The following is a 16559-nucleotide window of genomic DNA, read 5'->3' as shown; positions in this document are numbered from 1 at the left end:
ACAGACAGCTGTCACTTCCTTATTAAGTCTTTTCTTCTCCCGGCTAAATATCCCCAGCTATTTCAGCTGAACCCCATATATTGTGGTCTCAAGGCTTTCACAATCCTGGTGACCCCTCTGGACCCATTACAGTTGTTGTTTTTTTTAAATTTTCTTTCCTAACATGAGATATCAAGAAGTGAACACAATACTCCAACCAGATCAAAATACCATGGAACTATTACCTCCTTTTTAAGACATGACACTTTTTGAAAAATTCAGCTAAATATAACATCATTTTTGGGGTGGTTAGAGAAGGGGCAATATAATATCGCTTGGGGGGTAAAGGAGGGATGGCTACTCCACTGTTGACTCATATTGAGTTTTCAGTTCACTAAAATCTCCACATATTTTTCACAAGAATAGTTTTCTAGCAACATCTCCCTCATATATTTGTGCGGTTGATTTTTTGAACCCATGTATAGGACTTTACCACCTACAAACATATGAAATATTTACATGAAAAGAAATTGCATTACGCACTCTTCCTTCTCTATAGAGAAAACTAGTTCTTCCCGGTGAGATATTAATAGGTAATTAGCCCATCCGTCAGTGCTAAAAAGGAAAAAAATCAGAGTGATTAGAGTAAATATGAGAATTTTCCAAATGGAAAAGGAACACAGGTATTCCCCATCTTTCCTCACATAATTATTTCCTTATTAAAAATTTTTATCACCAATATCCATTTTATTGATAGGTTCTGCACAAAGGCATTGGTGTATCCCCAATCAGGACACTGTCAGATGCCTATCTTCACAATTTCCTAGTGAAAAATGTTTTAAAACTTGTTTTTAAAAATAGTTCTGATGACCTGGTTGATTTTTCTCATAGTTTCTCAATGAAGTGTGAAGTACTCTGATAATATGTCAAAAAAAAATGTCAAGTACTGTAAAAGCCACTAAAAGGCATTTTTATCTTGTACCTGACTACATTCCATAGCATGTTATCAAGACATACACACTCTAGCAGACATTTCTGATAGGTCCAAGGCAAGAGCCTAATACTTTGGCACTCAGGGCATCCTTCACAAAACATAGCCTGAAATCAAATTTCTAAGATTAATTCTGTTTAGAGGAATGGTACAACTCTGATGAGAGGAAATAACAAGATACATCCAGTGTGGAGGAGAGTGTGGTGGAGGATGACAGAGTAAGAAGGGAAGTTTTATTAGAATGCAACTGACAGCAGGAAGGGGTATACTAGAGGAGGCAATTGCCATAGTGGAAACACAGTCAAAGAGTGAGTCATGAAGAGGAGGTGGAAATCCCAACTCTAAGATACACAATATGACCCTAGGGAAATCACAAAGTTAGTGCACCCAAGCAGACTTCTAATACAATAAATTAGAGAGTAGTTGCCAATCCTCCTTAGCAAAAGAAATTTCTTTATAAGAATGTCCTATAAAAATTGTCATAATTCTCCCCTCAAAAAAAAAAAGAAAAGAAAAAGAAAACAAATACTAAGCTCAGCTGCTTTTGCTCTATTGAAAGAGCATTAAGTGCTTTCAGTAGCCTCTAAATTTTGGAGCCCTGGAGCACAGGCCCATTCACCATGCCCTAGTTAAAGCTATGCTAAAGGTAATCTTTTTTAGTTTTATTTTCGAAGGTAGCATGAAGTATAGGTATAAGAAGAAGAAACACTTCCTCCCTTGAGTTTCTAGGAGGGTGATAAGGTAAGAATATTTTATGAGGGGGAAATAGATTATAGTCTCCTTTAACCTTCTTTAAGAATTCTACTTGGGGCAGCTAAGTGGTGCAGTGGATAAAGCACAGGCCCTGGAGTCAGGAGGACCTGAGTTCAAATCTGGCTTCAAATACATAACACTCATTAGCTGTGTGGCTCTGGGCAAGTCACTTTACCCCATTGCCTAGCAAAAAATATATGGATATATAAAAGACTACTACATTAACTCAGTTAGTTGTTGTAACAATTAGGGGACTGGGGGAGGGGGAAAGGTTTAATAGGTCTTTCTTTTCTATTCCATTCCTTTGAGCTACCATTCAGCATATAGATTATGAACCTAGAGACTAGAATCTAAAAGATGAGAGGTGGTTAGAGAATGGAAAGGGGGAAATTTGGGGGTTAGTACAGAAATGAGAAATAGGATGGGCAGAGTATGCAAAAGCCCAGGGACAGGGGAATGTAACAAGGAACAGGATTAATATTTCCTTTTTATAAATGTACACAGTTTTAAGCCCGAAAATCTTACTCTCTCTAGCACACACACATGTGTTTTATGCTTAGTCTGTTCACGTGTTTAAATGAAGGCACAGAGCCCCAGGCCGACTTTGAGATATAGGGAACTCCAATTTTCAAACCTTGCCCAAGGTATACAGATGCCTTGTCACAACTCGGTGTTAGCCTTTACCTTAAAAAATGTGTTTCAGGAAAAGAAACAACATGAATCATCATCAACAAGAAGCATATAATTTATTGGCCTCCTACTACCATGAACCAAGCTCAAGGGTCAGTGGAATACTTGAAAAAAGCTGTTAGCTACCGAGGAATTTATTGAGAGAAAATGAAGCTGTTAGTCCAAATTTTCTGGTATAGCTTTTTAAAAGAAAGATGGGTTATCCAAATCATCCTCCCCTCGCACCCCTGTCCAATTATATCTAAATTCTACAAGGTGTATAGAGTCAATGTTAATTAAATATTTGATATTTATTACAGCTAGTAAATTCATTTTATGTCAGATTTATCAAGTCAAGCTGCATTTTTAAGTGCTATGTATTATGTTTCTTAGGACTTTATACAATCAATATGTATATTACTTGCAGCCATTTTCTAGGATTTGGAAAAGCATTTTCCATTTTTTTTCAATTTTTATTGAGAACAGCCATAATAGTTGTATGTTTACTATTATGGTATAATATTGGTCAAATCTTTGGTTTACCTGATGATTACTCCTTGTTAAGGGCCTGACTCGACAATTACTACATTGATTCTTTCAGAAAATATGTCCTGCTTTATACAAAAATTTCCAGAAATTCACAAAAGCAAGAAGTAGGTGCATTTGATACACAATTGAAATGCAAAGGCAGTTTCTCTTATACTCTTTGAGATACAAAATACAAAGGCAAAGCTTTGAAGGTCCTACCTTACTTTTGCAGAATCTATGTTCTTAATCAGTTGTATATAAATCAAATTTTTGTAAATGGAATTATTTTTAAATTCACTGAAGGAGTGAACTATTCAAAGAAAACTTGCATTTGAATTATTTTGTAACACGAATAGTAATGGCAGTGGAGAATAATAAAAAGATTACAGGATTCAGAGTCAGAAGACCTTGGGTTCAAATCCTAACTCTGCCACTTACTACCTGAGTGACTTAGGGCAAGTCACTGTTGACTCTGAACCTCAGTTCCTCATTTGCAAAATGAAGGGGTATTACTAGCCGGTCTCTTTTATTGTTGTTGTTTTTTTTTAGTCATGTCTGACTCTCTGTAACACCATTTGGAATTTTCTTGGCAAAGATACTGTCAGTGCAATATTTCCTTCTCTAGCTCATTTTGCAGATGAGGAAACTGAGGCAAACAGTGACTTACTCAGGGTCACACAGCTAGTAAGTGTTTGAGGCCACATTTGAACTCAAGAAGATAAGTCTTCTTGACTCCATGCCCTGCACTCTATTCATTGCACCACCTAGTGTTCTATAAAGCTCTAAATTGCATGATCGTCTTTTTTTTTTAAAGAATTTTTACATATAGAGTTTTCTTAGTGTGGAGTATACCTGTGATCCTAGTTCTTTACTCCTTGTTTTCTACAGTATTAATTAACTCTCTGCAGCCAAGACAACTCACTAAGAATTGTAAGCTACAGACATGTTATTGACCTATGTTGGTGCAAGGAATCTCCACACTGGCCATTTCCTACACCAATAAACTCACACATCAGGCTTAATACTGCTACTACTACTGCTACTAATGATGGTGATGGTAGTTGGTAATGATTATGACGATGATAACTGGTACTGTTGTTGCTGTCCATTCAATTCAGTCATGTCTGACCCTTTGTGACCCCATTTGGGGTTTTCTTGACAAAGATACTAGAGTAGTTTTTCATTTCCTTCTCCAGCTCATTTTATAGATGAGGAAACAGGCAAACAGGGTTAAGTGACTTCCCCAGGGTCACTCAACTAGTAAATGTCTGAGGTTGGATTTGAACTCATGAAGATGAATTTTCCTGATTCCAAGCCCAGTGTGCTATTCACAGTGTTATGTAGCTGCCCCTAACTAGTGTTTTAGAACTTTTTAAAGTTTGCCAAAACACTGTAGGAACATTCTCTAATATGATCCTCAAAATGATCCTATAAGGTATTCCTTATATATTTTACAGATGATAAAGCTAAGACCCAGAGAGATTAAGTAATTTGTCCACAGTCACACAATGGGCAAGTGCCAAAGACTGGATCCTGACTGAACTCTCCCTACATTCCAAGTCCTGGGTCATCTTTCCACTATACCATGTAACCTCCTTAAGGAAAAAAATGTTTGGTTTTCGACTTGCCTCAGAAATTTTTTTACCTGAGGCAAAGGGAAGATAAAGAGGGATGGAATTCATTTGGAATGGGCTATGTGGAAGAGGAAAAATATACTTCAAGACATTGGAAGATACTACTCCTGGGGAAATGGGAAGGAGAAAGGTGCTGGCAGAAACTAGGAAAAGTGAATGCCCTGTGGAAAGGCCCCTGTTGCCTTGCCCTAGTTACAGCTCTGATTTCAATCAAAAGTTTGCCTCCTTCTTCCCTGTCTACATTCTATAAGGATTCTTTGGCTGTGATATAGCCACTGCTTTATCTTAACACTGAAATAATTAATTACATCAATACTGTATAAGATTTTTCCCTTTACGTCTAGGAAGGTAACAGCAACATAAGCCTCTCTGCATACACTAGAAAAGTTGCTTTCTTTCATTTCCTGAGTTCACACACAGAAAACCCCCAATTCAAACAGTTACTATCACAATTAATTATATCATATAAGACACCAATTTTAAATCCTTTGGGGTTTGTGTGGTATTGATGGAATGCTTGGCTTTTACCTGGTTTTTTTACCTGTCAAAGACAGGAAGGGGAAGGGAATAAGCATTTATTAAGCACCTTGTGTGGGCCAGCCACTATATTTAGGGCTTTACAAATACTACCTCATTTGACCCTCACAACAACTTCAAGATCATGCCATGGGGGGATCCGTTGAAGCAACTGAGGATGTTTAACTTAGAGAAAACTTAGAAGAAACATGATAGCACAGCCTGAACTAGCTGTAACTGAATCTGATATAAATTCACTTGGGGAAAATACTAAGGATAATTCTACCATAGGGATAGTTGTAGCAGAAAATGGTAACACATTCCTCCCCGTCCAGAACTTCTTCTCAAGGGAGCTAGGAGGAAAAGCAGACCTGAGGAGAAGGATGGCTACATTGGGTGCCACTAGAAAACCACACTGCAAGGCACAGAGAATTACTCCCTCTCCCTTACATGTAGGTTCCCTAGGTCAAAGTCTTATTCATCTTCCATTACTTATGATTGAATAATGGCTGTCCTGGAGTATTTGAAAGGCTGATACAAGGAAAAGGGATTAGTCTGTTTCTTCTGGGTCCCAGAGGATAAAACGAGGAGAAATAATTGGAGTTTGAAGAGGACAAACTGAAGCTTGATATGAAGAAAAAAGTTCTTACTTGAAATTACAGAGATTATATAGGTTGTTTCAGAGATAACGGGTCCTTCTTCTCTTAGTTACAAGGTGGACTAGGTAGTCTCTGAAGTCTTATCACGTGACTCTGTGAGTATAGAAAGCAACAAATGCTATGGGACAAGAGAAAAGAAGAGTATAGTCACAAGCGAAAAGATGAACAGTTCATAATTTACCAAAGGTCTTCTAGTTCAAGAGTCCCTAGCTAGGAGTCTCTGAATTTGGTGCATGGGTGTAGGTGGGTAATCTGTGGATTCTTTCTTAGAATGATGTTTTTATATGCATAAAATACATAGGATTACAATGGAAAATAATCACATTGAAATAGTTATCAACATGAACTGATATTTACATACTGATAATTTGAAATAATTATATAATTGTTTAATTAGATCTATACATATCTTGATAAGTATGTAAATATAATTGTTTAATTATATATACTGACAATTATTTCAGTATAATTGTTTATATATACTGGTAACTACTTCAATATAATTATTTTCAGTGGTAATCCTAATTGTATGTTTGTGTGTATACATATATGAAAAATAGATCATTTTTTTCCTTTGTATTTTATTTTATTCATTCAAAAACATTATTCCAAGAGAGGATCCATAAGCTTTACCGGTCTGCCAGAAGACCATAACATAAAAAGGTTTGGGAGCCTCTGGTCTATTGGTTGATATCTTCCTATAAATGCTCTGGGTGACTGGAAGAAGAGGAAGGTCCTTTCTCTACCTCTCTTGACATTGCTTGGCTACCAGTGGAGCACATGGACTTTCTATCAATTATCCTTTTCTCTGCCTCTATAACCACCCTACCATTTTTTCCAGCTAAGCTTCTCTCTGGCACTTTATGCTTCTTGCAATCAAGTCTCCACAGCAATATACTCCATAGCAAGGGCTATTTACAACCATCCTCCATTAAATATCTTAGTCAACTTGTTGATCCACAGTTATAACCTTTGGAGAATGCAGGATTCTTAATTTGCTGCCTGAATTACTAGGAGAATAAAGTTTTGTTCTGTTTTAGTAGGGCTTTATTTCAGGCATAAAATTCGTAAGTACAGATGTATATGGTGTACCTTTGTTTCCTCTACTCATCCTTCCCTTCAGACTGTCATGGAACCAGCAAATATGCCCCAGGAAATCAGCAGCTGCACACATGGATTCCAGTTTTCTCCTGTCCTGTCACAATCCACTTGCCACTTTTAGCATTCCACAGTCCACATCCAGCTGAGGGTAAAACCCATCACAGCAAAGCTGAGTAGTGCTGTCATGTCTGTGCACAGCAAGCATGTGGAGGAAGGGAGTGGAGGAAAAGTAGGAAAGTGGGGCTTTTTGACATCTTCCTAGGAGTGTCACATGGCCCATGACAGCATGAGGTTAGGCACTCTCACTGCCACTCCACTGCAGGGACCAAATTGAATTCTTTTTTAAAGCACCTAATGGAGCACTGGGTTGTTCAAATCAGTTTAAGTAGAATATTTCCTTCCTCTAGCACTTAACCAATTGAAATTAGGCATAAAGTTGGCCAGCCCAAACCACTTTTCAGTTTGCCTTTTTAAAATGCCTTTCTGAGTCTTATAAACCAAAGGACATGATGCTGTTCTGTTATTTACTTTGCTGAGTAAGGCCTCCAACATAAGCATTTATAATTTCAAACCCCCCAAAATGGATGAAATAGACAAGCATATTTGCCTCTGCCAGCAAACTATAATATTTGGTTTAGAGCATCATATTTTATGAAATAAAATCCCTGTACCTAAAGTATTCAGAACGTCAGTATTGCAAGGGACTGTAGAGACCATTTGATCCAATCCACACATGAACAAAAATCCTTAAAATATCCCCAAAAAGTGAATCAGAGGATCATAAATTTAGAGCTAAAATGAACCTTTGGGCACCTGAGTCTCATTCAATATACTATGCTGCCTTCAGCAAGGTAAAGTTTTCAGGATCATGTCAATAAAAATCTTCTATGCCAGACATTGTGTTAGGCACTGGGAATACAAACATAAGCAGAAAAACAGACAGTTCCCATTCCTTAAGGAACTAACCTTCTAATGGTGGCAGACAATACATAGACAAAGCTGAAAAGGGGAATGATGGAGGGAGAAGGTACTGGCATGGTGGAGAAAGTCTAAAGAGTTAGCAGAGGAGTGATAGAGAGAAATGAAGACATAGCTGGCTTGGGCCCTTTCTCTAAAATGAAGGTTCTGGGAGGAATTGCAGCCTCAAGGGCTGAAAGAACTTCAAGAATAACAAAGTCAAAGGTTGAGTGAACTTCCACAATGAGAAGATTGCTCTGATGCAATGGAGAAAGTCCAGGGTCAGGAGTGGAACCAGGAAAGTTTGTGATTTTTTTTTCTAAGATAGAATACAGCTTTAACTGCATTACCAAAATGCTTATAAAACATTGAGAGAACAAATGGTAACTTATTGGGGGGGGGGGAAGGAACACTGTGCCCATTGATGAGACTTTTAAAATAAGACTACCAGAAAACTCTCCACTCCACCTACCCCCATATTGGATGTCCCTGGAATAACGGACCTAAATTCTTAAATAGCAGAAGATGACTGGTTGTCAACGGATAAATTATTTTTCAATGAGTTATCTGTGTACATGTTAGAGTATTGACTTTTTAGAGTAAAAAGTAAGATCAATACTAAATGAGAATAAAGAAAAAATAAGGTAAGGTATACATTTGAGATAACACCTACTGGAGTCATTTTAATAAGTTCTTAATGCTGTAAAATAGGAAATAGATAAAAGAACAGATTTTGATATAACTATCATTTATTAAGGAAGCTTAGCCCTTATAAAACAATCAGAAAATGAGAATAAAAGCAACCAGAAATAGCCTCAGCTAACCAATACATGCTCTCCTTACAAAACAGTTGTGTCATCCAAAGGAAATACCAGTTTATAATACAAATTTGTTTTTAAAATACTACAATGAAATATAATGGGAAAATATGAACAATGCCATATAATAGAGCAGCAAAAAGATGTAAAGATGAAAAGGAGTTTATAAAAAAAAACTGAGCAAAGGACCCAATTAAGCAAAATCATCCTGAAAGCATTTAAGAATAAAAAAGGAAGAGGTAGCTAGGTGGCACAGCAGAAAGAGCACCAGCCCTGGAGTCAGGAGGACCTGGGTTCAAATACAGCCTTACACACTTACTAGCTGTGTGACCCTGGGCAAGTCACTTAACCCTCATTTCCATCCTCCTACCCCCCTAAAAAAAAGAATAAAGTAGAAAGGGCAAAAGATGAAAAATGGAAAAGATCTAAAAATAATTTTCTAACAAACTATTCCCTCAATCAATCCCACATTTGGACAGTCTATAATACATGGCAAAAGGAATTGGAAAAAACTAATAATGATAATAATAATTATAACAGCAATAATAATAACCAGCATTTATATTGTGCTATAAGGTTTGCAATGTGCATTACACATGTTATCTCATTCTATCTTCACAAGAACCTTGTGAAACAGGTGCTATTATTATTATTTCCTTTTTATATATAAGGAAAAAGAGGCTGAAAAGAAGGTAAGTGATTTGTCCAGGATCATAAAGCTATTGTGTTTGATGCAAAATTTAAACTGGGGTATTCCTGATGCCAAGTCTAACATTAGAATCACTACTACATTTAGCATGAAGAAAACAAAAATGGAAGGAGGAGGTACATAAGAGGTCTGTGCTATAGAAATGATAATTATAATTCAAAATTATAATTTTGAACACATTAATAGAATGATTCTAAAGATATGTGAAAGAGGGAAGGATATAAAAGGCTTGGGAAAATACCATTATTTGGTAACAGGAAAAAATACTGACCAAGAGAAATTTTTTTTAAAACTAAAATATGTTTAGTACAAATGAAAAAGAAAGAAAAGCGTAATGGCATTACATCTGAACAGTGTGAATAGTTCCAACTGAACTTATCCACCACCTTCTGTGACATGCCTTGCTACTATCACAGGAAAAACACCTTGGTAAAGAAGTTCTTCAATGTAGTCTTTCTATCCCATATCCAGTCCATATCAAAATTACAGGCAGAAAAGGAAATGATTTCCTTACCCCTAGTTGTCCTTTCATTTGCTATTATTACAGATAGGAACACTTGACTCTATCCCACATCCACATATCAAAATCAAAGGAGAGAAGGAAAATTATTTCAATAACTGTAGTTTTCCTTTCATGTGCTATTCTTATAAAAAAGAACTCTCAACTCAAAGCTTCCCCCTAAGCGAATCTGCAGATAGATAACACAGCTACTGGTCCTGGAAAGCCCAGGTATCCATAAGTAATCAGCATTATGAATATCTGCAGGAGTCACAGGCCTCCCCTGTAACACACAAACAAACAAACACACACACACACACACACACACACACGAATATAAATAATTACAAACTTACAGGCCTATCACCACAAAATTTTTATGAGAATAATCTGTACACATATCACGGGCATCCTTGTTGAAAGTTGAAAAAGGAGCAAGCAGGCACTCACAGACAATATTCCACAGTAGACAGCATCTTAACTAATGTGCATTTTCCTTAAAGGAATAAAAAAAAAAAGACCCCAGACTATTTGATAATTTTTTAAAAATTTTACTCAATTGAGCAAAATGATATTTTAAAAGCTCTTCTCCAATGAGGAGTCTTTCATGAATACTTTGAGATTATAGAAGATTCTTCAAAAAAGTATAAAAACAGAGATAACTTTGTTCAATGACCTTCAGTTGATTGATATCAATAGAGGTATAAAGATATATGTATGGTCTCGATAGATATTTCCTCCTATCATAATGGATGCCTAGCAAGCAGTCCAAATACAAGAGGAATTCCCTATAAATTATGAAATCCTCCAGATATCCTGTTTACAGATGACACTGTACTGATTGCATTAGGCTCTGAAATGTTTATGAGTTTACAAAATGAAGTTCATAATTACTCAAAAGACTTCAGCCTAACTCTACATGCAGGAAAAACAATCGGTAGAGATGGTCTATCAGTACATGTTTCTTGGATAGACATTGTGCATGGACAATGATGTCGACCAAAAAATGACCAAAAAGAAAAGATCAGGATGAATTGCCTTGGGAAGTTATGCAGCTATTTTAATAACCTCACATTTTCCCCTGAAACCAAAGCCTATCTTTTTAACACTAATATTCCTCCAGTGATTCTTTATGAATATGTCATATGATATCAGTCTATGAATTAGGAATTAAAGTTGAGAACTGCCAAAGGCCAAAGGAGATGTAGAAAGTGGATATTCATATGCTACTATGCATGACCAATTAAGAATCCGGCAAGAGAAGTGATAAAGAACAGATGTCAACAGAAATATGGGGAAAAAAGACCGCAAAACAAAGAGAGCCAACTGGCATGTCATGTAACTTCAAAAAATCTGGGGTTCCCCTCCCCAAGAGTGTAGCATGGATCCCCCATGAAGAATTTCTAGAAGAATGTGGACTAGATTCACACAAGATGAGAGGACATGGATCTAAATTGCGACCTGTGTTTTTAAAGAGAATACTCACATCTATGAGATCACAAGTTTTCTCAAAGCATTTGTTTACTGGCCAGATCCCAGGGTCAGTAACTAAATATAGTTCATATACTAATTAGTTTGGATTTTTCCCCCTCAGGAACTAGCTGCTTTGAGTACTCTTTTTGAAGCTTGGAAAATTCATTTATTGGCTGAAAGTGAACATATGCAAAGCATTACTCCTTTCCCTTGGGATATACAGAAACCCTGAGCTTCACAATCTACAGATAGGTTTGCCCCAACATACCCTTTTAAGCACTACTACTAACAGAAACTCTGGGGCAATAGTTTGAGTACTTCAATCAAAAATTAAAACACTTTTATGGTGTGGTTTTTAAAAAATGTAAACCCAAGTTGAGGAGCTACAGGATTGTGGAAAAAATGCAAAGCCAATTCACTTTTTTTTTGTATACGGAGTGCTTAGCACAACATTTGGTATTTCATTAATACTTTAAAAAGTTTTATTTTCCGATTCAGCATTCATTTTCATTTTCATGTAAGGTTATTATTATTTATTTGTATTTATGGTGGTGGTTGTTCAGTCATGCCCAGTTCTTTATGACCCCATTTGGAGTCTTCTTGGCAAAAATACCAGAGTGGTTTGCCATTTCCTTCTCCAGTTCATTTTATAGATGAGGAAACTAAGGCAAGCAGAGTTAAGTGATTGCCCAGGGTCACACAGTGAGTGTCTGAGGCCAGATTTGAACTCAAGAAAATGAGTATTCCTGACTCCAGACTGGGCACTCTATCCACTAGTCCACCTAGCTACCCAAGCTTATTTGCGTATTATATGTATATTTTGAAAGGCTAGAATACCTAGAGCAATGGGTAATTTCAAATGCCCTAGGGCAGGATTTGGAAGGCCATACAAAGATGAATTTGGGGAGTGCTACCAAAGGAATTTCTGGAAGCTACCAAAGAAGGACCTGCCACTGAGAAGAAGAAATCATATATAAGTTTGGGACATTATTGCTCTGAGATCCTGGCTCTTCTTCATCTTCCCCTAAAAAACGGTCTTTGAGAAAAAGGTCAGTTCCCACTCAGTGTTCATTATAATACTCACACTGAAGAAAATAACACTTATGTGCCAGGAAGCCTGGTGGTAAAGGGCAAGAAATGTGAGCAGGGACTCAGATCAGCTTTCCATAGGCTCTCGAGCTGGAAGAATAGCCTCAAAGATTATGCACAAGGAGTTCTTAACCTTTAGCCAGCAGGCTTCTCAGGATAATGTTTTAGAATGCATAAAATAAAACACACAGGATTATAAAGAAAACCAATTACATGGAAATAGTTACCAAAATATTTTTAAAAACAAGACTATAATGCCAGGTTTGGACCTCTGATTTCTAATCCAACTCTCTCATTTTACAGATGAGAAAACTGAGGCCCCAAAAGAATAAATGACTCGCTCAAGTACATGTAAGTAATTTTAGAGCCAGGATTTAAATTCAGATCTGCTGACACCAAATTTATTATGCTTGATCCTACACAAAGCCAATAAAACCTTGAACTGTAACACATCCCTTAGATTCCCAGGGGAATATGTGGCCCAGTAAACAAGGTTTCACAAGCTATGAAAATTCCTAACAATCAGCAAGATGCTAAAAGAAATAGTGCCTCTGGTTAGGATGCGAAATTTGCAAAAGAACTGACTTGTACTAAGATAATTGAAAGCTTTATGATCAAATTTGAAAAATGTGGAAAATGATCAAGTGATGCCCATAAAAATGGCAGAGCTACCCATTTGAAGTATCAACATAAAAATAATACCAATGGAATGAGATCACACACATGCATATATTTACACATCACAAGTATGTATGTATGTGTGTGTGTATATACATATATGTATATATACACACGCACACACACAAATGCCTTCATGAATATATATACACATATGTGTATATGTGTGTATATATCAGCTAGGCAGCGCAGTGGATAAAGTGCCCAGCTTAGAGTCAGTAAGACTCCTCTTGCTGAGTTCAAATCTGGCCTCAGACACTTACTAGCTGTTTGACCCTGGGCAAGTCACTTAACCCTGTTTGCCTCAGTTTCTTCATCTGTAATATGAGCTGGAGAAGGAATGGAAACCACTCCAAATATCTTTGCCAAGAAAAACCCAAATAGGGTCATGAAAGAGCCAGCACAACTAAAAACGACTGAACAACAACATATATCTATATATATACATACACACATATATATGTTTATGTATGTGCGTATATATGCGTGTGTATATATACATATATATACATGCACATATACATATACATATACATATACATATACATATACATATACATATACATATACATATACATGTACATGTACATGTACATGTACATATACATATACATATACATATACATACATATACACATATACATATACATATACATATACATATACACATACACATACACGTACACGTACACGTACACGTACACGTACACGTACACGTACACATACACATACACATACACATACATATACATATACATATACATATACATATACATATACATATACATATACATATACATATACATATGTGAGAGATGATCTCTCAGAAGTGAAGTCTCCTCAGGGGGTCAGTGGTTCTTGTTAATGGTTCTTGATTGTTGCTTTCAAAACCCTCCCCCTCTCAGACCCTGTTTTTAAGTACTTAGCAGAAAGAATAGTCTGCCTCCAACCTGAACTACTTGCCCTTGAAAAGCTTCCTGCCTTTTTCTTGTCTCTGGGCAAATTTGTGTAATAGATTGTACCCCCTGAAAGTTCAGCCAATGGGATAAGGGAAAGGAGGTTAGGGAGAAGGAACTTGCGTTAGGGTACAAATAAGCCTTGATTTCTGTACTAAACTCTTACTCTCCTGGCCCACAGTGGCGACTAAGAGGGTACCCTTTCTCATGAGAAAGCAATAAACTTTCTACTTTTTTTTTAAGGCAATTGGGGTTAAGTGACTTGCCCAGGGTCACACAGCTAGTAAGACTCCTTTCTACTTTAAAGGTATCTAAGTCTTTGTTTTTAATTTTGAGTAAGTGGTCTCTGTCCCACACACATATATACAGTTAAAGGTTAAACAAGTATCCTTATGCAAATGGATTAGCTGCAGTCCTTTCTGGAATATAAAGAATTAATTCATTCTCCTCACAAAGTCTTTTTAAAATCTAATATTCAAGATAAAACTATACCTAGAATAATAGATCACCAATTCCTAGCAAATGCTTTTCTACGTTGAAATCCAAACTCATGAGAGGCATGCCAATTAACATAGGTATTATGGCTAGCCACTTACCATGGACTTGATTTATTGTACTCTCTAGGCCTTGGGTTCAAACATCTTAGTAGTGGGGAGGGTAGACATAAGAAGAGAAAGGCTCTGTCTGCGTGAAAAGACAAATCTGTACAATCACAAGGGGGAATAAATAAGACGAATCACATCTTCCAGATATCAGAATAAAAGCACATGCCACCAAATGTCGTTAATTTCATGACATCCAGATGTAAGGTGATACAACATTACAGGGGACAGTTGAACATATGAATAGTGCTAGAAATAAGGGTCGTTTTGAAGTTATGGTAAGGTTTACTTTCCTGGCTTCTCTAGCTTCCTTCAGTCCTAGCTAACATCCCACTTTTTACAGAAAGACTTTCCCAATCCTCTTTAACTCTAATGCCAGCCCTCCATTGATTATTTTCAGTTTCCCTGGTATATAGCTTATTTGTATGTAGTTGACTACACACTGCCTCCCCTGTCCTCCACTGTCAGTTCCTTGAGAGCAGGGCTTGTCTTTTGCCTTTCTTGGTATCCCCAGAACTTAGCACACTGCCTGGCACATAAATGTTTATGGACTAATAATGGCATTGTAGAACAACAAAAGTGACAACCATACCTAAAGCATTCCTATAGTAATAAAGAGCTATATTGTAGGAGAAAGTGCAAAAGATTTTGAATCAGAGGGCCTGGGTTCAAATCTTGACTCTGATATTTACTGATTGTATGGTTTTAGACAAGCTATCTGTTTTCCTTCTGCCTCAGTTTCCTCATCTTTAAAATGAGTATTTTAGACTATGATCTTTAGGATCCATTGCAGCTTTAAATCTATAATCCTGTGATATTACTCTACTTCTGTTGCATGAACTGATTGGTATCCAAGGAACAGATCATTTTGGAAATAATGAAATTTGATCAAGAGGCCCTCAACTTATAGTCATGAGAAAGTGGGCTGTAATACTGGCTGTGTGTGGGCCTGGGCAACTCACCTCTACCTCTGGTCCTCACCTGCCTTATCTGACAACTGAAGTGCCTGGGTTGGATCATCTTTAGATCTCTTTCCAACTAGGAAAGTAAGAGTAGGAGAATTTCATCTTAAAATCAAACTTCATGTAAGCAGCAGTGAAATGGTGTGAAGTTAGGAAAAAAAAGAAAAAAGTTTCCAAAGACCTATATCTATCTCCTCTTCACCATATACTTCCCTGATTCAGTGTGAGGATTAAAGAGTTTAATTTATGTAAAACACTGATTAGACATTATTAACACTAAATGTATATGAGATCAGATAATACTTCATTCTTTTAGCATCACCTACTTAGCTAAAAATGGCTAATGAAAAATCAGATCATGCCCAACTAAACTGGGAACATCTACATTTTTTTATTCTTTAGGGATTCAGGTCAAGTGGGTAAAAAGTCCACCTAATGATGTATAGCCTCTTACTCCTTGATAGAATCTGTGTTTAATTGGGGGCAGAAAGAGGAGGGAGGAGGAGAGAGGAAGAGGGAGGGTAAGGGAGTGTAAAGCTAATGAGTGAAGTCCACAGTTGAGTAGCTAGGTGGCTCAATGGATAGAGTTCTGGGCCTGGAGTCAGGAAGATTCTTCCTGAGTTCAAATCTGGCCTCAGACACTTAATCAGCTGTGTTACCCTGGGCAGGTCACTTAACCCTGTTTACTTCGGCTTTCTCACCCATAAAATGAGCTGGAGAAGGAAATGGCAAACCACTCCAATATCTTTGCCAAGAAAACCCCAAAAGGGGTCATGAAAGAGTCAGACACAACTGAAAATACTAAACAAGTCCACAGTTATTTGATTAGGCTAGTTTAAACATGTACTGACTCAACCCAAGGGCAGAAACAGGCAGCTCAAGGTAGCCTTGGCATAATCGTGTCCTATTGAAATGTCAAGGATTCTTGGGTGAGGCTTTATCCAATTTGATCAAAAGGAGAGGGAGGGAGGGAGAAGAAGAGAGAA

Source organism: Phascolarctos cinereus, unplaced genomic scaffold, assembly GCF_003287225.1.
Source record: "Phascolarctos cinereus isolate Bilbo 61053 unplaced genomic scaffold, phaCin_HiC Scaffold_3;HRSCAF=262, whole genome shotgun sequence".
Taxonomy (NCBI): Eukaryota; Metazoa; Chordata; class Mammalia; order Diprotodontia; family Phascolarctidae; genus Phascolarctos; species Phascolarctos cinereus.
This window is presented reverse-complemented; position numbering follows the sequence as displayed.